The 20,746-nt window shown below is 44.0% G+C and overlaps 1 protein-coding gene and 1 long non-coding RNA gene across 4 annotated transcripts in view; one reads left to right on the top strand and one right to left on the bottom strand.

The window, feature by feature from the left end:
* Positions 1 to 697, bottom strand: part of GLI3 (GLI family zinc finger 3) — a 257,010-nt gene extending 256,313 nt beyond the window's left edge. For all 3 annotated transcript variants that reach the window (XM_064169911.1, XM_064169912.1, XM_064169907.1), the window contains exon 1: positions 537 to 697. The gene's annotated coding sequence lies outside the window, so the exon portion shown is untranslated. The remainder of the gene's footprint in view (positions 1 to 536) is intronic.
* LOC135189482 (uncharacterized) overlaps positions 1 to 20,746 on the top strand; it is a 53,159-nt gene that overhangs the window by 25,420 nt on the left and 6,993 nt on the right. Inside the window, exon 2 of the long non-coding RNA XR_010308102.1 lies at positions 9,445 to 9,553. This is a non-coding gene — a long non-coding RNA (uncharacterized LOC135189482). The remainder of the gene's footprint in view (positions 1 to 9,444; positions 9,554 to 20,746) is intronic.

Here is a 20,746-nt window from a genome sequence, read left to right on the forward strand (position 1 = left end):
CCAGTGAGTCTGGTGTTAAGCCATGTTCTTCAGCACCACATCTTGTTGTATTTCGTACACCTGCAGAGATGGGGGTCCAATCACCTTCCTGGAGAGCCTGTTGCAGTCTTTGACAACCATTTCAGTCAAGAATTTTCTTCTAATATCCAACTAAAGCCTCCCCTGGTGCATCTTGAGGCTGTTTCCTTTCATTCTGTTGTTTGTTACTTGGGAGAAGAAACTGACCCCCATCTGAATCCAGTCTCCTTTCAGGGAGTTACAGAGAACAAGAAGCCTCCTTTTCTTCAAGCTAAACAACCCCAGCTCCCTTTGCCACTCCTCACCAGATCTGTTCTCCAGACCCTTCAACAGCTTTGTGGCCCTTTTCTGGACATGCTCCAGCTCCTCAGTGTCTTTCTATGCAGTGAGGACCCCAACAGCGAACCCAGCACTCAAGGTGTGACCTCACCAGTACTGAATAGAGACAACTCTGCCCTGCAAATAGCAATCATTTTCACATACTATTTCCTTTACCATTAAAGGTATGTTATTCTTACCGTTTCTCCCACCAAAAGTGCATTGGCTGACGACATTTGGACTTCAGAAGAATTCTTTTTCCACTCCATGTCCATATTTCCATCATGATTCTTTTTCCCACTTCATTTCTTCATCTTTCTTTGACTTCTTCTCTGAGTTTCTGAATCGATTTATAAACTGCAACCCTAGTTGGAGAAATAGAACAAGTTAATTATGTGAAATACACAGGGAAAAAAAGAAGAAGAAGAAAAAGGCAACAATCTGAAAAGTTAGTAAGTAAACACGATGCTGGTGTGTGCATCTGAGGGAAACACTCAGATCCACAGACCTTCTGAAGAACCAAGTTTGACACTGCAAGAAAGACAAAAGGATTTGTTGCACAGCAATCCCAACCTGCAGCAAATACTGTGTTTGTGCAGTTCTGCTGTGTTATTAAAAGCAAAATGATTATCACCTGCTCTAACAAAAGCTAAGCAGTGTCACAATTACACACACACACACACACACTGTGCTGAGCATCACAGTGTTCCAATACCCAGCAACTAGAGGTATTCTGCATTCCCTTTGCAACTCATTTCATAGAATCTGCCAGGGTTAGAAGGGACCACAAGGATCATCTAGTTCCAACCCACCTGCCATGCCCAGGGACAACTTACCCTAGATCAGGCTACCCAGAGCCCCATCCAGCCTGGCCTTGAACACCTCCAGCAATGGGGCCTCAATCACCTCCCTGGGCAACCCATTCCAGGGTCTCACCACCCTCATGCTGAACAATTTCCTGCTCAGGGCCAGTCTGAATCTCCCCACCTCCAGCTCTGCTCCATTCCCCCTAGTCCTGTCACTCCCTGGTATCCTAAAATGTCCCTCCCCAGCTTTTTGTAGGCCCCCTTCAGATACTGGAAGGCCACCATAAGGTCACCTGGGAGCCTCCTCCAGACTGGACAGTCCCAACTCTTTCAGTCTGTCCTCACAGCAGAGCTGCTCCAGCCCTCTGCTCATCCTCATGGCCCTTCTCTGGACACGCTCCAGCATCTCCACATCCCTCTTGTAACAGGGGCTCCAGAACTGGGTGCAGTACTCCAGGTGAGGTCTCACCTTAATTTCAACATTAAGGAATCTATTCTATCACAAATATGCATGCTGCCTTTATGGGGCAACTTAAAAAACGTTCAGCTATGGCAGAGACTATCATGGAGGAAGCAGAAGTGAGTGCCTGAGGCAAGGTCTGGGGCATACTATGTTAGGTGCTGACTCATTTGGAGTCGGTTGCAGATGGATAATAGGTAGTACACTCTGGTTTCCATGCAGCAAATGGGGCTGCTGGGAAGAGATGCTGCATGTTCTCAGTGGGTCTAAAGCTGTTTCCATGTCCATAATGCTGCCCTTCCAGTGACCTCTTTTCTTCAGAATGTATATCAAAAAGTAAAACAGCCTTTCCAGGCCACTTTGAACTGAGTTGACTTCAGGGTGAATTTACCTCACAGTAAATAACATTAATCTAAATTAATGACAGTCAGCTGCTTGCTCCTTTCTAGTTTCTAGACTTGAAGTTACTGTGATGGCTCAACCTCCTTGTCCTGTGTGCACTTCACTCATAAGCACTCATAGGGAGTTGATTTTGCATAGTGTAGGATACCTTTAGTATAGTAAAAGCAGGATGTTATCCCAGTAACTGATACAAAGAATGTGCTTTTGGTACTTGAAATACAGATCAACTTACTAACAGTGACTGCAACATGAAGCTGCTACTCTGCATTAGAAGTCCAACACAGCTGCCTGACCTATCTGTGTTTACAGGATTGATTTCCACCTCTGTTCTCAAAATTCCTCTCATTTCCCTATTTCTGTGTAGTCTCCTTAGCTGTCAGTCAGCCTTTTTTCCATACATCTCTATACCCTGGCTCATTCACTTTAGGCAGAAGGCATTCTCTTTCAGACATGACCAAGTAACACAATGTGATCTGCAAAGTTAAAATACTAAGTTGCAGTTTTGACAGGGCTCCTTGTCCTGATTAATGGGATCACCTGCAAACACAACTACAAAATCAAGAAGTATCTGTGCCATTCTCTGAGCAGCACCACCAGTACCAACTTGCACATTCCTCTCACCTCAAACCACAGCTAATTTTTCTTCTGCTCCACCTAAGACAGGCCACGTTTAAGTATCACAAAACAAGCACTATTCCATGGAAGTTTTAGTTTGAATTCAACGCTTGCATTAATTTACTGATACTTCCCCCAAAACACACGCATTTGACGACGTGCAAGAAAAACCTGTCTCATTTCAGACTGTTTCTTAATGACTGAAAGGTATGTGTTTGATTTCTCACTTTGGTGTTTTAGCATTTTTGCTGTTTGAAAGCTGGTATTTGTGCTCCACAGCATGCTCTGAAGTACCAGGGAAAAATAATTCACTTTACTTTTGAATAAACATCAAAAGTCTCCTAAAGGAGGGAAAATATTTGAAGGTTTTTTAAACTTTTGCTTTCAAGCATAGATGAAACTTGGAAGGTTAAACCTCTGAGTCTCCTGCCTCCTTCTTTCAGCAAAGAAATGGTCTCATGATGCAAGAGGTCCCAGAGACCTGGCTCCCTGAGCAGGCACTCAGGCAAGATGTTTGGCAAACAGGCCAAATTTCATCAGGACATCATTAGCACTTTGTCAAAGAGCTTTGCAAATGGGTAGGCTTCTGGAAAAGACTCTGTTTTAAAAACATTAGCTATTGCTGATGGATGTTGAGGAATTTCTGCTTTAGCAAGCTGTAGTAACTATTCAGTGGGATGTCACTTTAAGCAGGGATGAGATCATGATGTGCTTGAGATTGTAAAATCCAAGCCATGAAGTCATGTATTAGTGAAGAACATCACTGGGAACACAATGTGGCCCTCAGCAGTACTCTGATGAAAAACCCACACACTTATTTCTGGTTCTCCAATGGTCTTCTACCTTTGAAATATGTCAGTGCTGACCCAGAGACCTGTATGCCTTCCAAAGTTTGGCATTTCTTTTCCCCCTCTCTAATCTTGCACTGTCATAAGATGTTGCATGTTTTTCTTTGCAAACATCCTGCTTTAGAAACCTGCACTGAAAACTGAGCTGCTTCAATTAGCATGTCTTGTTTGTCTGTGTTTCTGTTTCTTGACTGCATGTGCTTAGGCCTTCAAAGCAGATCTTCAGGGCAAATTCTTGTGGATATCTATTCCCAAATGCATTTCCCACAAATAGCCTGTAAGATATATTTAAAAATCAGATATTTTTGTTTAACATTCTTTCTAGCTGACCTTTTGCTTGTCATGGTGACCTCATTCTACCCTTTCTTCCAGTCTCAGTGTTTCCTCTTATCTGCTCCCTTCCTCTTTCCTTCACCTCTCATTCTCATTTGGTTCTTTTCTCTCCTCACACTACAAAAACGCCTTGTTTCTTCTGCTATCTAAAATCTCCCACCTTTCACCCCACTTACATCTATAGTTTCTATTCCATCTCTGTTTTGCCTGTAAGCAGACAGAAGATGCTCTTTACAATGATTCCCTGGATCCCTTCTGGTCCTACCTTATATTCTCTATGTGTTTCTCTCCCTCTTTCACCTAACAGAAACCATACTGGTAGTTCCCTAGCTAAATCTGAGCACTCCTGCTCCATCTTCATCTTCCTGGACTTGTTACTATCACAAACACCATCACACTGCTCTTGACCACTTTTCCTTTCTCAATTCCTGATATTTCCCCATCCCTTTTCTTCCAGGTATCTTCCCTTCTGCTTTCCATAGGCTTTCCACAAAATTCCCTTCTCTTTCTTTTCTATGCATTGTCTGTGGATAATCTGAGACACCCATGCAAGCAAACCACGACTCCATAATACAGATCCAGAGCTCTGTTCCATATCATATTATTCCACATGTCTCCTCCTACTCAAACAGGAGTCTTGGTCAATCTTAGGGCAACTAAAAGCCCTGAATGTTCATAAGTCCTTTTGGTTATCTTCATCTTTTATCATGGTGAGCTACACCACTTCCAGCCACAGATATTCACATGCAGAAACATGAGATCCTGTCTCGTAGCTGAGGCTCCCAGCTGTCTTCTTGTTCAGTTTGCATTGTGTTTCCACATGCTATCTCTAAACAATAGTCTTTATTGTCTCTACTTGCTGCTGAAGTTCTTGTCCTGCTGCTCATCTCGATTAGAGCAATGCCCTTTCCTCTGGCCTTCCCAAGAGCACCCTTGCCCTGCTCACTGCATGCTCTGGCTCTCTAAATCATTTTCCTGGCCTGTTGTCCTGACTATACCCATTATCTTTGAACCCTTTCAATGATTCCTTTTTTCCTTTGGGGCATCAAGCTTATTGTGACTCTCTTAACTTCCAAAGCCCTTCATGGCTTACTCCCAACTTGTCACTTTTTATTCACTATCAAAATATAAATGCCCAGCATCAGTCAGCCCCAGATGCCAGCTTCAATTGATCAATTTGTTAAATTTTCCAACAAGCATCTTTTGTGCTTTCTCCCTTGCCACCCCTCAGGCTGGAGAGGAGCCTGCATGTGCATTCATAAAACCAACTCTTATCCTCCTTTGAATCCCTTATTAAAATTCTCCTTTGCCAAAAACTTGAAGATGGCCAGCTTACAGGCGCCCAGAAAGCACCCCCCAGTTCTGTCTTGTTATTCCATCCTCCTTACCCATCCGTGCTCACTGGTCTTAGATGCTGATTACGTGATTATAAGCCCTCTGGGACAGAGGCTGGCTGGTTTGTGCTTCTGCAGCCCTTAGTGTGCTGTGGTTCTAGACCACAATTCGGAGTGCAAGGTGCTGTGGTGACTCAAAGAAGTAAAGCCAGTACAAAGAAAAGCAGTAACCTCATTCAGGAGGCTATCTCTGAGAAGGGTAGGAGCAAGCAGCACTGAGTGATTGCTTTTAACATCTACTAACGTTTGCCAGAAGCTTCCTGCTGGCTTCACTCAGTGCAGAAAGGAAGACTAGCCTGCCTGTTCTGCTTTGGACAGCTAGGCACAGGAACAGGAGCATGGCAGACAAATAACACATGAGTAAAGACCTTTACATATTCATGGCTATAAGCTAAACACAGACTGTATTTTCTAGCAACATGGCTTTGGAAGGGCTCACAGAGCCAGGTCAGTTCCAGCAAACAGAAGAGCAGACAGTTTAAGCTGGTTTGAGCTTCCAGCACATAAAAAGATGTATACTTTCTTTCTCCAGGTTTCCCTCCTATTTTTTTTTAACCCCAGACAGGGCTGAGATTGATAAATTATTTCAAACTAGTAAGTGGCACAATAATAACCTGTTGTTTGCCTGCTGTTTTCAAGCACCCATCTCACTTGCAGAGCTAAACTGTTCCATGTTTCTTTCCATTGCAAAGTTATTGATTGAAGTTTAAGGCTCTGTGTTTTTGAAGGCAAACATACGATAGAGGGAAAAATAGCAACTCAAGTACATACTGCACTGACTGTGTGCTTTCTGGGGCACTGTCCAGAACACTCCTAGCCTTCCTCTTCTCCTAGTCTAGGAGAAAAAGCACCCTACATAAAGTTTTTAAAGCAACCACAGTGAGCTCTCTTATAATTAAGCCACTCCTCTTCATTCACTTTCTTTCTGAGTTCACTGTAACCAAAATTGCAGTGTCCACAGTCAAAGAATGCAAGAGCTTTATTCTCTTTCATTATAGTTATCCTTTTGCTACATCAGTGATTCCCAAAAGGAGAGTTGCTAATGGTGTTTTTTCTCTCTGGCTCACAATCTTAGCACCTTCTGTGGGCTCAGCTCACTGGGATGCACACTGCTTACAAGACAACGTTTCTCCTGCACTGGGCTGGCTTTACAGCACCTCTAGGGCTTCTGAGCCTTAGATCTGTGCTCTGTAGGAGCTTCAGCTTTTCACCTTTCTGAGGTGAGGCCAAGTGCTGCAGGATCAGAGCCCGCCCACCGATTAGAAAACGGGTGCTAGATGTTTGCCTTGAGCAGCCATCAGACTGGAGAGACAAAGGAAAAATGGATTGGCCACATGAAAAGATTTGAATTTGTTTTGCCTTAATTCAATTATGCTTAAAAGAAAGGTAAAATTCCAAGGAGAAATAAGTACATTTACATAGAGATTAGGTAATAAAAGGTCTGTTGCAGTGCATTCTCATTGGATGTCATAGCTTGCACTCCAAGTCAGAATTACAGAGTGGCATTTTAAGAGAATGTAGGTATCTTGAATTCCTTTTGCATTTATTTTCTTTTAAATTTCACCTAAGAGCTTACCTCCTTTGCCTTGCAACTCAGAGCACTGGATGCATACAGAATCCTTATTGCTGTGCTTTTAAGCTGTGATGCCCTGCAGGCTCCCCCTCCCTCTGCCTTGTATCCTATTTGAAGACCTTAATGAAAGGGCCTGGTTCCAGAATCACAGCAGCTTGTCTGCACAGCCAAATTCCATCTCCTAATGAGTTCCTCTAAATCTGCCATCAGGTGACTTTATTGACTCTATGATCATAATGAGGTAGCAGCTCACTTTCTGCAGTTTTGCTGGTTTCAAGCCCGAAGTTCTCCTCTGATCCTGGACTTTAGCTGATATTTAATGATCAGGAATCAAGCAGGGGTTTAATGTCTGCAAGAAATGTCCCTGAAGTGCAAAAAGCCCCAGACAGCAGCCTTGAAACTTTCCAGAGCCATATGAATCTCCAGTGGTACACTAACAAACAGGAAACCAGCCCATCAGTAGCTAATTGACATATCTGAAGGTTTAATTGCTTCCCTATTAGAGGTGAGGCAGTATTCAAGCTGCCATTAAAGCAAACACACTCTTTAATGCAGGAGGGTTTAACAGAAACACACACCCCTCAATTTCCCTATCTAATCTCCAACTCCTGTGCAATTTAGTTTGAAACTGAGCATCTCCCAAGACTGTTTTGCTCTTTCATTCCAGGGTAATTGGAAGATTATCCTATGGGATGCGAACAGGTACAAGCAGTTCAGGAAAGAAGGCATTCAGTAATGAGTGCTGCGCAGGCAGCCCAAGCATATATGGAGTCCCTGTCAGGAGTCTAAGAGAACCATTAGTTAACAACAGCATCTTCCTACACGGCTGTAACACATCAGACACACTTTTGTTCTCATAGAGAATCACAGAATCATAGCATTGTTTCAGCTGGAGAAGACCTCTAAAGTCATTGAGTCCATATAGCTAACAAGAGATGAAAGTGTGGACTATCAAAGTGAAGAGGCCACCTGTTCCTGACTGCGTTGTCAGGGTTAACTTCCTCACTGTAATCTTTAAGCAGTTTTCATTTGCTCATTATCTATTTAAAATGGACAACAGAGTCTTAACCACCTTTGAATTCTGCAGACTCCACTCAGTCCTGAACTCACCTACAAGTCCAGCAAATCTCATTCAAGGTTTGAAATTGTTTATCTTCACTTTCGCATCCTCTCTCCATTTGAGGGGTTTGTTTCACTTGAGATTAGAATTGGAGGTGTCCAAGCAACAGCACATCTATTCCCATGATAATTCTCCTTCAAGCCCTCGAAGTGACTTCAGAACTGTCACAGTATCCAGCAGAGTTTTGCAGACTAGCTGCAAACTTTCGGATGATAAACTCAGCTTTTCTGTTCCATGGGCTGAAGAGAACCGAAGCTGAGCTTCAGCTCACTTTGCTGCTAGTTTTAAGTAAGAACCAAGAATTGTCCAATGTTCTTTTGGGAACTTGAGAGACTTAGCTAGGGAACCTAAGCCTTTACGTCTCTGCTTTAAACTTCAGGCAAGGTATTTTTACTGATCAAATGTTTTTCACTTTCTTCCCTCCAGACCTGTAGAATTCTCACCTTGGTGGTGGTGAGAGTGTGTATGCATACATGTGAGAGTATGCCTGTGTAACACACAGTGAGTGTAATCCTTTAGGTATTAGGTCAGGACTGTTCCAAATAATATCCTCTCATAAATAGCACCTTTTAGCAGAACATCTGGAATCGGTATTGATGCTACTACACTTTTCCCTGTTCACTCCTTCCATACCACTGACAAAAGGAAGAGAAGTTGAGAGCAGATATATCACTTTTGGCTCTCAGGTTATATCCCAATACTTAATAAAGCACTCAGGTACTGGTAACTCTGTGTATTATAATCATGTAGTAAAATTCAGTGGCTCTTGTAGCTCTAACCACAATATACTCACACAACTCATGAACCTGAATGGGGCTAAAATGTCCAACATGAAAAAACTCAATCCTCCCATCAGTGATGGAAACAGGGAACAGAAATGGGAAAACACGTGAGAAGAAGAAAGATACAGTAGTCAAGCATGACTTCAAATAATGGAGACAAGGATCTTCAAAGAATGCTTTCAACTGTGACCCCCTAAGATAGGACTTGTCAACAGATGTGCTCCTGCAGCCCAGCTAAATCAGATGAGCTGACCCTAGGTGCTTTGTACCACTCCTCAGGGTTTGCATGGTCAAGCTGCTACAGAGATTTCACTGAAGTCATCCTGACTTATCAATCACCTGGACTGATATTGGAGGAAAATAAAATGTTGAACCCACTGCTCTGATTCCAAAGAGAAATACCTATCCATGTTTCACTGTTGCAGTAGCACTCTAGCTTGAAGTCCTAATTACCCAACATGAAGGTGATGGAGATGTGAATGTCAGTTGTCAGGGCTGTTGGAGAGAAGGCTGGTATTTTCAGGGCACAGACCTGCCTCTTAAACACCTTCAGCGATGTTTGGTGCAGCTTCCCTAGAACCCACAGACATTTTCTCATTTTTAAGTTGAGTGGATGAATCCATGTGAGGCCTGACACTTGGAAACGTTACTGGGATCCCCTAATAAGCTTTTTTTCCACTTTTCATCCAGCTAGCTAGCAGTGGAGCAGGTGCAATTTGGAGACTGACTACTGACTGGATCATTAAAATTAAAGAAAAGCAAATTGTTTTCTTAGGTCATCATGATGGCAGCTCCCACACCACAGAACTTACCAATAACAAAAGACTAAGTAGAAGAAGGAAAGGAAGTGTGGTAATGGTGATTTGAGCTCCAGAGACAGAGAGGTGAGTATGCTTTTTAAACCTATAATCCTACAAAAGCCCAATTTATGACTCCAAATCTGAAAGGTGTTGGGCCAAGGAAGGTGGAAGAGAAGATCCAGCTGGTGGAAGGACCAACCTGGCTGTTGATTATGGCTGCTCCATGGCAATCATGGGATAGGGTTGGGTGATAGGTTGGACTGGATGATCTTGGAGGTCTCTTCCAACCTGGTTGATTCTATGATTCATTCACTGATTCTGTGATCACTCTCTGACCAGTGTCTTGTCTTCAGATATTCCCTCTAGTTCAGTTTTTTGCCTATAGATTTTTCTGTTCTAGTGATGGGAAGCTGAGGTATCATCAGCAGATATGTTTTACCAGTAACTTGGATACTGCTGCTGCATGAGGAGTTGACAAGAGCTCTTTATTTTAATCAGGATAGATCTCCAGGCAGTGACACATTTGGAAACAATTAAAAAATAATGGGCCAAACTGACTCCACTATAACCCCACTGAATTGAGTCACTGAGTTGAGTCTAGGGAATTGGTTTTATTGCTTCAATGAGATTTGACCTCACATGATTTTTCCCTAGTTTGTTTTAGGCTGGGAAAACTGGATTTAAGGGCATTTATTCTCCAGTTCATCTCTACACCAGAGTGGTTCTGCTTCTGTAAATGTGGTCCACAGCAACCTTACTGATCACATAAGGATTAACCAGGCAGAAGATGAGACCTGGAGGTTTTTCTTCAGCACAAAACTGATTCTCTTGATAATCATGAGGAGCAATTGTTGTTATTTCTAATATGATCCAAAGGCTGCCATTGGACTAGGAATTCTTTGTGTTTCCCATAACATCATAGGGACTCCCCTTCTCTAGGGAAAGAGAAAGAGTAGGCAGCAAGATATCATGACAAACAGGTATAAGTGATGCTATCTATGTGCTTCAGAGATATAAAGTATTCTTTGGCTTTAATGAAGATCACAACGAAGAGGAAGATGTGAAGAAAAGGAGTGAAAAGGGGAAGAGTCACCACTGGTCTTTTCTCTGGCCAACAGGCTACATTAGGCCAGGATCAACACAAACAGAAGCCTTAAGAAAGGAAATGAAGAAAGAAATTCCATGCTTCTTCTCAACAGGGACAATGAGCTAATGTGGGGAAAAGAGCTTAAGTTTTTAATGGGAAAGGAAATATGATGAAGAAAATATGTCTCCATAAAAGACCACTGAGGGTGTTACAAAGGCTCCTAATGGCAAGATTGTGCCTAGGAAGGTTGTCTTTCCCTCCTGATCATCTTCTCTTTGTGTGGATCTTTTAATGATCCTCTGAATAGGAAAACTATCAAACTGTGAAAAGGAACTTTTTTTTTCTCTTACATACTCAACCAAACTGGTGGTTACATCCATTCACAGGCAGAAAACACAACAGGCACCGAGAACTTGGCTTGCCTTTAGATCATAGCTCGTGGTTACAGAGTTTGCAGCCAAGGGTAGGCAAAAGTTGAGTGGGAAAGCACTTTGGCTTTCAATAATTCTACCAGTGCAAAAGGAATCAAACTTCCCCCTAAACCCCACTTAGATTAAAGCCAGCTGAATTTCCTGGCTTGCTGATGTGATCACTGATTGGATAGTGTTATCCCTCAGCAAAAACAAAATTAATTAGATTTAGAGTAATGAAACTGACTGGTAAATAGAAGGATGAATCCAATGGACATTCATCTCTTGTCTGAGCAGGTCAGGGGATTTGTCCAGTACCTTAGGCATCTCTGGGTTTTGTTGTTCATAGAGATGAATAATTAAAGGCTATAGGGCGTGAAGTCTACCACAGACACTTGGCTACTGGGAAGCAGCCACTCTGTGTGCTTTATTAAAATTCTGCTTCAATTATTGGTAGTGCTGCATTCCCAGTAAGAACAAACTGATCTGCATCATACAGGGTCATTTGCTCCTTCCCGCTCCTGCTTACTAATTAATTCTGGCTGCAGTCGTGCATTAGGGGAGGTGCTGGAGGCATAGAGATGCTGTGATATATTCAAGTCATACATCAAAGGAGGTTACTGAACTATTAGCCTTGAAGAAAGGATCTCTGGCAAGATTATTAACATTCAAGCTTCTTTGCCCTGGTTTTCTTCTTTTGTTTGGATGCACACCAAGAGTTTCTTGTGTACACCTAGCTTTTCCTGTGTTGCTGTTTGTGCTGGCAACCTGGCAAACTTCTCTGAGATGCAGAGGTGATAAGCACAGTGCTTGCCTTGTACAGTTCTGGGGCTAGGAAGCTAGTATTTTAGTGCTTTGGTCCTGTGTGAGCTCTGCAGCATGTTCACAGGGTGCTCTCTCCAGAGTTAGTCGCCTGTTAGCATCACTGGGGAAGAAATGTTTGCACTGCTGGCACTCCAGAAATGTGTGCTTCATCTCCTCTTCCCTGTTATTTCCCATGTCTGATATTTGCTGGTCTGAGTCTCACTCTTATTTGGAATCCTAGTGGTCATGGATATTGCCCTACCTAGACAATTCTGCTTGGGGGAAGGTGGGCTGGAATGTAATTTTTGCCCTGCTTTGTTTTCCTTGGGCTTTGAATATTACATTTTACACAACTACCCCAGTCTAAACAGATTAGATACTAGTTCCTTACATCTCTCAAATCTTTGAGTTGGAACAACTTAGACATGAATGACTTGAAGCTTGGGAGAAACAACAGAAGAAGCTGAGAAGATGATCTGAAAGAGAAACTTTCAATAGGCAGTCTGAAGCCACAGGGAAGTATCATGGAGTATGATCAGCAAAGGTTTGAGGATGAGTACTACAGAACCAAGACCTGAGACTTCAAAGCCTGGCAACCCAGGTAACAGGGAGATTCACAGAGGGACAAAATAGATCTGCTTGGAAGGGACCTCAAAGGTCATCCAGTCCAACCCTCAACTCAGTGCTGAAAAGCTGATACTAAACCATGTCCATAAGTGCCTGATTCACACACTGCTTCAACACCCCCAGGATGGTGACTCCACCACTGCCCTGGGCAGACCATTCCAATATTTGATAATGCTTTCAGTGAAAAAAAAAAAATCCTAATATTCAGCCTAAACTTCTCCATGCACAGCTTGTAACCATTTCCTCTAGTCAAAAAAGATGATACGGGAACCAAGGGAAGATTGGAAAGGTGTAAACTGCACCAACATGAGCTGTATTGTGCCCTGATTTAGCTTCTGGGAGTTAAAGGTTCAGTTTCCCCAAATGTAGGGGTTAGCACAGTTAGAGTTGTATATGTGCCCAATGCTTGCTGTCTTGCAAAAGAGAAAATAAGTCTTGCCTTGGAGTTCTGCTTCAAAACAGGAAGAAAAGGGAAAGTCAAAATAAAAGAAGAGAGAAAGATGCACCATTCACTGTAAACCACTGCTTTTACTGAGAAAGTCCATGAGAGTGCCAAGATAAAAACCTTATATCTTGATGAGCTGTATTTCTACATTAGAATCATAGAATGGCTTAGGTTGGAAAGAATCCTAGAGATTATCTACTCCAACCTCCCTGCCATGGGCAGGGATTCCTCTCAACTGTACTAGGCTGCTCAAGGCCACATCTGACCTTGCCTTGAACACCCCCAGGAAGGAGATAGCCATATCCTCTCTGGGAAGCCTATTTCAGAGTCTCACCACTGAGGACCTTCTTCCTAAAATCCAGTGTAAATCTACTCTCAGCTTCAAACCATTCCCTCTTGTCCTCTTGCTAGACACCCTTATGAAAAGTCTCTTTCCAGCCTGCCTGTAGGATCCTTTCAGGTATTGAAAGGCAGCTCTAAGTTCTCCCCTCGAGTCTTCTCCAGGCTGACCAACCCCAGTTCCCTTGGCCTGTCCTCATAGCAGAAATGTTCCAACACTTGGATCATCTTTATGGCCCCTAGCACCCCAAGGGTCCCCAGCATGTGAAGCTAAAATAAGACCCAGCTAGTAGGAATTTAGGGAACTTGGTGTTGGCAAATGCAGATCCCCTTAACACAAAAGATCAATTCTGAATGTTTCTTGTTTTGAAAAAAAAAAAAGTGTAAGGAAAGTGTTGAAGCTATGAAAATATTGTCCTTGGGCAGTTTGCTGCCCTTTGCAGTACCAAAGGTTGCTGTTTTGAGGGCTTTGTGTAATCAAACACAATACTTGAGATTTTTCATCTCAGGCTGATTTGACAGTGGTTTTAAAATCATAGAATCAGTCAGGGTTGGAAGGGACCACAAGGATCATCCAGTTCCAACCCCCCTGCCATGCCCAGGGACAACCTACCCTAGATCAGGCTGGCCAGAGCCCCATCCAGCCTGGCCTTGAACATCTCCAGGGATGGGCCTCAAACACTTCCTTGGGCAACCCATTCCAGGCTCTCACCGCTCTCATGCTGAACAATTTCCTGCTCATGTCCAGTCCGAATCTTCCTACCTCCAGCTTTGCTCCATTCCCCCCAGTCCTGTCACTCCCTGGTATCCTAAAATGTCCCTCCCCAGCTTTCCTGTAGGTCCCCTTCAGATACTGGAAGGCCACCATAAGGTCACCTGGGAGCCTCCTCTTCTCCAGACTGAACAGCCCCAACTCCTTCAGTCTGTTCTCATAGCAGAGGTGCTTCAAGCCCTCTGCTCATCCTCGTGGCCCTGCTCTGGACATGCTCCAGCACATCCACAACCTCAGAAATGTTCCGAGGAGACCATTTATTTCCAACCCACCCACAGTGGCTGGTGTCTGTTTCAGCAGCAGTCAACTTATTCATTCCATGTGGACATTGACTGAGTTGAGCCAAGTGCAGCTGTTTGAACTGTCATCCTAACACCTGATACCCTGGGCTGACCACTGAAAATACATCCCCCTTCAATTTCTCCCTTCAATATCATCAGCTACGAAACTTTTGAAGCGGAAGCATCCTGACTCAGAGCTATGCAGCAGACATGAATGAAAAAGGAGCCACCCCTTGGGACATCTCCAAACAATAGTCAGAGTGAGCCATGAATACATCTCAGTCTGAAGTGCTCCACTTGACTTTTTTATTGAGTGATAATATAGGGGAGTGCTTCTTGACTATTTTTAATTGAAAGAGCTCTTAAGCTTTCAAAAACTACCGATAGACTCCTCAGCCTTTGAAAAGCCTCCATAATCAACTGTGACAGCCAATGTTTGCAGCCAGGCAAAAATGGAATTGTAGTCAATGGGTTTTTTTTTCCCCCCATGTGCTTTCTTTTCCATTGTTTGCTGCATGAATATTGGAGAAAAGCCCAGGCCATTTTTTAGGAGATGGGATCCTAAAACTGTTTTGTGACTTGCCACCCAATTACCACTGATCCTTGAAAGAAAAAGAGAGCAACAGAGGTAAGAAATTTGTCTGGTGGTAGAATGAGTAAACTTAGTAATGTCAGAAAACCTACAATAGAAAGTAGATTTTACTAAGATCTGAGATTCAAAAAATACACAATTTTGGTGAGGTTTCACAGCTGACATATTCGCAGCTAAACTAAAAAAGTGACTTTTTTTCCCCCACCTGTATGTTTGAGTTTGCAAAGAGGAACAGCCCGTAGTTGAAACCTAAAATAAGGAAAAAAAGTCAACTCTATCTCACTTTTTAAAGAAGAAGGAGGAAAGAGCAGTTCAAGAAGAAGGCAGCTTAATTCTTACTAATTAACAACACACAGAAGAGCTTGAGAAACTTTGATTTAAACTCCTAAATTCATGGAAATTTTTGAGAGGTTTTGAGACTTGAAATTGGGCCACAGGTACTATGAAATACAATGAGGTCTTTGCTACATCCTGAGTTTGTTGTCTGGGTCCTTTTGCTTAGTGAGGTGGGGAAAGGCAAAATGAGCTTTTGGAGGTGGCTGACACTGGAGCAAGGTCTGGGCCATGAACTTGGCACAACAACTCAGCCAAAAATTGTGGCTACTACATCTTGCTTTGAACTCACAGACTAACTCTGGCAAAGAAGCCAAGCATTGAGTCATAAGCACCTGTTACCTCTGAGACCTGGAGGACAGGGAACAAGATGGGTATCAACTCTGGTCAGCACAAAAAAAGCAGCAAGGATCTGCTCTCTCACTCAGGGGAAAACAGACCTTCTCAGATCTCTTTCAGAGCATCTGCAACTAGCACAAACTGAAGTCAATTTAACTTTTGACTCAACATTTTCCCTCCTCAAGGGTAACAACTGATCAACAGCAACCTCAGGCTAATACTGAGTGTTCTGAGCAATTTCTCTGTCGAAGCTGATCAGTCAGCATTGATGGGTTATATGCAATGTAAAGTTAGGTGCAAGTGATGATCATCCTGCGATGAGGACTCCTGTCTCCTTTACATTTAGCATTATGCCATGCATAAGCCAAACAAAGGAACCAAAAAAGCTGTGATGCATACCAGGAAATACTGCCTATGGCAGGGGGTTGGAATTAGATGATTTTTGAGGTCCCTTCCAACCTAAACCATTCTGTGATTCTAAATACTGCACTGTGATGCTTCAGACACTTTGAGTCTCCTTCAGGAATAACTTTTCCTGCGTGCTCTAGACACTGGGAAGCCATGCACTCCTGCTGATCAAAAGCTTAATTATAGAATCTAATAGAGAGAGAAATGTAAACAGATATGCAGCTACTGACACCATATTTGCAGAGGGGTTGCACTTAAGGGAATTTCAAAAGGAAGCAGCACAGCTACAGTGACAAGAGAAAGAGGGTGATGAAAATCATGTGAAGCAATGCCTGCAATCAAGTGTTTCTGTGTTCTTGACTCTTTGGAGCAAAGAAGCAATCACTAAAGCTACTTATCTCATAAAAACTGAACAAATAATTATGTTATGAAGCTCACTGAATACTCTACCAGCCTTCACAGTTTGTTAGTGAAAAGTTTCTCAGCACAGGTGGTTTTGCAATGACACAGTGAAAAAAAATCCCTCTCATGCACATCTGCCTGGGGAAGCTGTAGTGTGGCTGCTCAGGGCTGTATTACAAAGCGTACTGGCCAGACACAAGATTTGAGAGCAGAGCTTCAGAAAAGCCTGTTGTTGTCTCTAGGATATGTGATGTTCCTGTGGGATTGACATTCTGTATCCTGGGCTGCATCAAAAGAGGTGTGGGCCAGCAGGTTGAGGGAGGTGATTCTCCCTCTCTACTCCCCTCTGGTGAGACCCCACCTGCAGTACTGCACCCAGTTCTGGAACCCCTATTACAAGAAAGATCTGGACATGCTGGAACATGTCCAGAGAAGGGCCACGAGGATGACCAGAGGGCTGCAGCACCTCTGCTATTAAGACAGACTCAGAGAGTTGGGGCTGTTCAGTTTGGAGAAGACTCCAAGGAGACCTTACTGTGGCCTTCCAGTATCTGAAGGGGGCCTACAGAAAAGCTGGGGAGGGACTTTTTAGGCTGTCAGTTAGTGATAGGACTAGGGGGAATGGAGCAAAACTAGAAGTGGGTAGATTCAGATTGGATGTTAGGAAGAAGTGCTTCACCATGAGGATGGTGAAACACTGGAACAAGTTGCCCAGGGACATGATGGAAGCCCCATCCCTGGAAGTTTTTCAGGCCAGGCTGGATGTGGCTCTGAGCAACCTGAACTAGCGTGAGGTGTTCCTGCCCATGTCAGGGGGGGTGGAACTAGATGAGGTCTCTTCCAACCCCGACCATTCTATCATTCTATGATTCCCTTTCTACTTGCTGCTGTGCACCACTTGAATCAAAGATCTGCCTTCTCCAGAAGAAATGCCTTTCTATAATGCCCCAGACAGTTCCTTTAGGGCTAATTCCTGGGGAATTACTGTTCCCTGTTGCCCAGACAAGAGCAGGCACAAGTGGGGCCCACTCCCAGCTGGCCCCATCTGACTGCCTGTGCCCTGGCAGCACCTGTGGATAAAATCTATGGCCTGTAGATCACTTATCACCAGCAAAAGGGCTGGTGACCCTTCCAAGTGGTGGGGGATGACCCATTTCCCATGGGCCAAGGGAAGGGCAGACAGGCCATGACAGCCTACACTGCTGCTGCCCTGCAAGGACACTGTGTTGAACCGTGGCTAAACGCTGTCTGCAGCTGTCCTCCAGCAAAACTGGCCGTGTGAGTGGAGCTGCAAACTGCATTCAGAGCCAGCTGCCTTGCACACTCGGTACGAGCTCTGCTGTGGTAGTCATGTAGGCACCTCTGTGTCTGTTGGGCAGAGTGGCTCTCAAGATCCAGCAGGGCACTGGTGGGGTGCTGGGGAATCCTGAATTGGCCAGCTCTGGGAATGGATGTGGTTTCAGATGGGAAAGTCAGCTCAGCAACCTTCACTAGCTCTGAGTGCACTTGAAAAGGCATAAAGATCCTCTCTCTCACAAGTGTTACTGACATCCTAAAACTGCAGATTCCCACCCTTGTGCCTGCTTTGAGCTAAGGACTTAGTCATGTGTTTAAAATAAGACCCCTCTACCAAAGCAATATTTCCCTTTGCCCTATCATTTCCAGCTGCGGATTCCCACCCAGTCCCTGGTTTGAGTTACACTTTAATAAATATACTTGCAATTGAAATCATCTTTCCTTTTTGTCCTCCTCATGCTACAGATTCCCACATTGACCCCTCCTTCAAGCCACAATTTATGCATAATTTATGTCTGAAATAAAAATCATCTCCTCCTTCTGCCTTACCCATTCCAGCTGCAGTTTCCCATTGCTGTCCCTGCTTAGAGCCATGATTGATACATATGTTTAAAATAAAAGAATAAAAAAGTAATCTTTCCACTCTGCTCCCCAGCTGCAGGCTCCCATTCCTATCTTATCCTCCATTTCCAGTTTGCCAGCTCTCCCAGCACTATCTCCCAGCCGACAAAGGAGCCTCTCCCTTGTGGCAGCAACAATCTCTGAGGCACCTCTTCATGGGTCACTTCTGCCTCCTTCAAGGATCAGACCCCACAGTGTGTGAGATGGAGGTGGCTGCAGCTTTTACTTATACTACTGATGCTTTCAGCAACAAAGGAGAAGAGAGAAAAACAAGCAGTAAGTTAACAGTCACTGAAACAGGAACTTGCTGCTGAGGGACACACCTGGGATTTTCTCTTGTCACCCTAAGGGGGGGTTTGCTCTGGTGCCCAGTGAGAACTGGTTAAGCCTCTGCTTCAGTTCTGTCTCAGCCAAGATTTCCAGTTGAGTAAAAGTGAGCCTGACTATCTGCATAACCCTGTGTGAGGTTTGGCTTTCCTTGCTGGCCTGAATGGTGCTCCTAATGTGGCTGACTGGGACAAGGATCCTGGGACATTAGCAGTTCCTTACCCCTTCTCTTCCTACTAAATACAAGTAATCTACAAAAATGCTTCCTTTATCCATTTAGTTACCCCCAAAAGCCTTTCACAAGTCAACATCTTTGCCCTTCTCCTTAGCAAAGGAAGCATCATGAGCCTTCAGTGGGATGGCAAAAGGGCAAGCACTGGTGTGGGCAGGAGAGAACAGCATGAAGTCCTTCACCATCAGTCTCAGAGGAGTAGGATAGTATTGTTACAGTTGGAAAGAGAACAGCATGAAGTTCTTCACCATCAGCCTTAGAGAAGTAGGATAGTATTGTTACAGTTGGAAAGAGAACAGCATGAAGTTCTTCAACATCAGCCTTAGAGAAGTAGGATAGTATTGTTACAGTTGGAAAGAGAACAGCATGAAGTTCTTCACCATCAGCCTTAGAGAAGTAGGATAGTATTGTTACAGTTGGAAAAGACCTTTAAGATCATCAAATCCAGCCATGCCTCTCAGCACCACATCTCTGCCTATTTAAAACATCTCCAGTGACAGGGATTCAACCACCTCCCTGTGGAGCCTGTTCCAGTCTTTGAGAACCCTTTCAGTTTGTTGTAATACTCAACCTAAACTTCTGCTGGCACAACTTGAGGCCAATTCCTCTTGTACAGTCACTTGTTACTAGAGGAAAAAGACCACTGCTACCACCTCCTTTCAGTAGTTGCCAGGGATGACTTCCAGAGTGCTATTCTGATGGGATCAGAGTTTGAAGCTGTTTTGACAGTTGTTTTGGCATTTATTTGACTTGACACCTGAAACCCTCATACTACCTGACTCCACCACCTCCCTGGGCAGCCCATTCCAATGCCAATCACTCTTTCTGGGAAGAACTTCCTCCTAACATCCAGCCTAGACCTTCCCCAGCACAACTTGAGACTGTGTCCCCTTGTTCTGTTGCTGGTTGCCTGGCAGAAGAGACCAACCTCACCTGGCTACAGCCTCCCTTCAGGTAGTTGTAGACAGCAACGAGATCTGCCCTGAGCTTCCTCTTTTCCAGGCTAAACAAGCCCAGCTCCCTCAGCCTCTCCTCACAGGGCTGTGTTCCAGGCCTCTCACCAGCTTTGTTGCCCTTCTCTGGGCATGTTCCAGTACCTCAACATCTCTCTTGAACTGAGGAGCCCACAACTGGACACAATACTCAAAAAGTGCTGGCCCTGCACTACTAATCCACACACTCAGGGTCTCAGGAGCAAGCACATTTCCCACTTGCTCCCTGCAAACTTTAGCTTGAAATTCTGCTTGAAAGCAAGAGGCAGAATCAGTCACATCGGTGTGCTGAGGGCTGAGCAGCCTCAGCCACCTCCTGCCTCGGTGGAAGGTATGTTAATGACAGGAAGTGCTGGGGCCATGTGGAGCCTGTAAAGCTCTGAGGACTAAGAAATGAGCTGTGGCTCCTAACAGGCATTGCTACTGCCTCGAGTTCAGTCAGCGTTCCCTCCACAAGAAGGATGGCTCATCTTAAATACTTAAATATTGATTGTGTATGAAATGAGGGCAGAGAAAAACCCAAATCAAGTTGGGATTTAATAGCTGGTTTGCAGCTTTTGAGGCATTTGTGGCCACTTTGGGGGTGATGGATAGTTCTGCAAATATGACTTCCCCAAGAAAATCAGGCCACTTTGCAGCTGTAATGAATCGTGATGGGTAGTGGTCCAAGCGCCGCTTGTCAGCCAGCTACCTTAAGACAAGATGCTGAGGGAATATTTTGCTTGATTAGATAATGGGCTGGTTGAAATTCCTTCAGCTTTACTGAAACAGAAGTTAGCAATTTCAGACATATCAGATGATGCATCAATTTTCTGTAAACAGAAGACTGTGCAACCCACTTTATTGAAAAGCCCTTTATGCTGCGCTAGATTTAATCTCTCAATTTGAGAAGCAGCCCCATGAAATAAGATGTTTGCATGCAAAATCTCCCAGATTTCCACTGGAAATATAAAACAAAGAAGAGCATGTT

The sequence above is a fragment of the Pogoniulus pusillus genome, chromosome 32 (assembly GCF_015220805.1).
Source record: "Pogoniulus pusillus isolate bPogPus1 chromosome 32, bPogPus1.pri, whole genome shotgun sequence".
Classification (NCBI taxonomy): Eukaryota; Metazoa; Chordata; class Aves; order Piciformes; family Lybiidae; genus Pogoniulus; species Pogoniulus pusillus.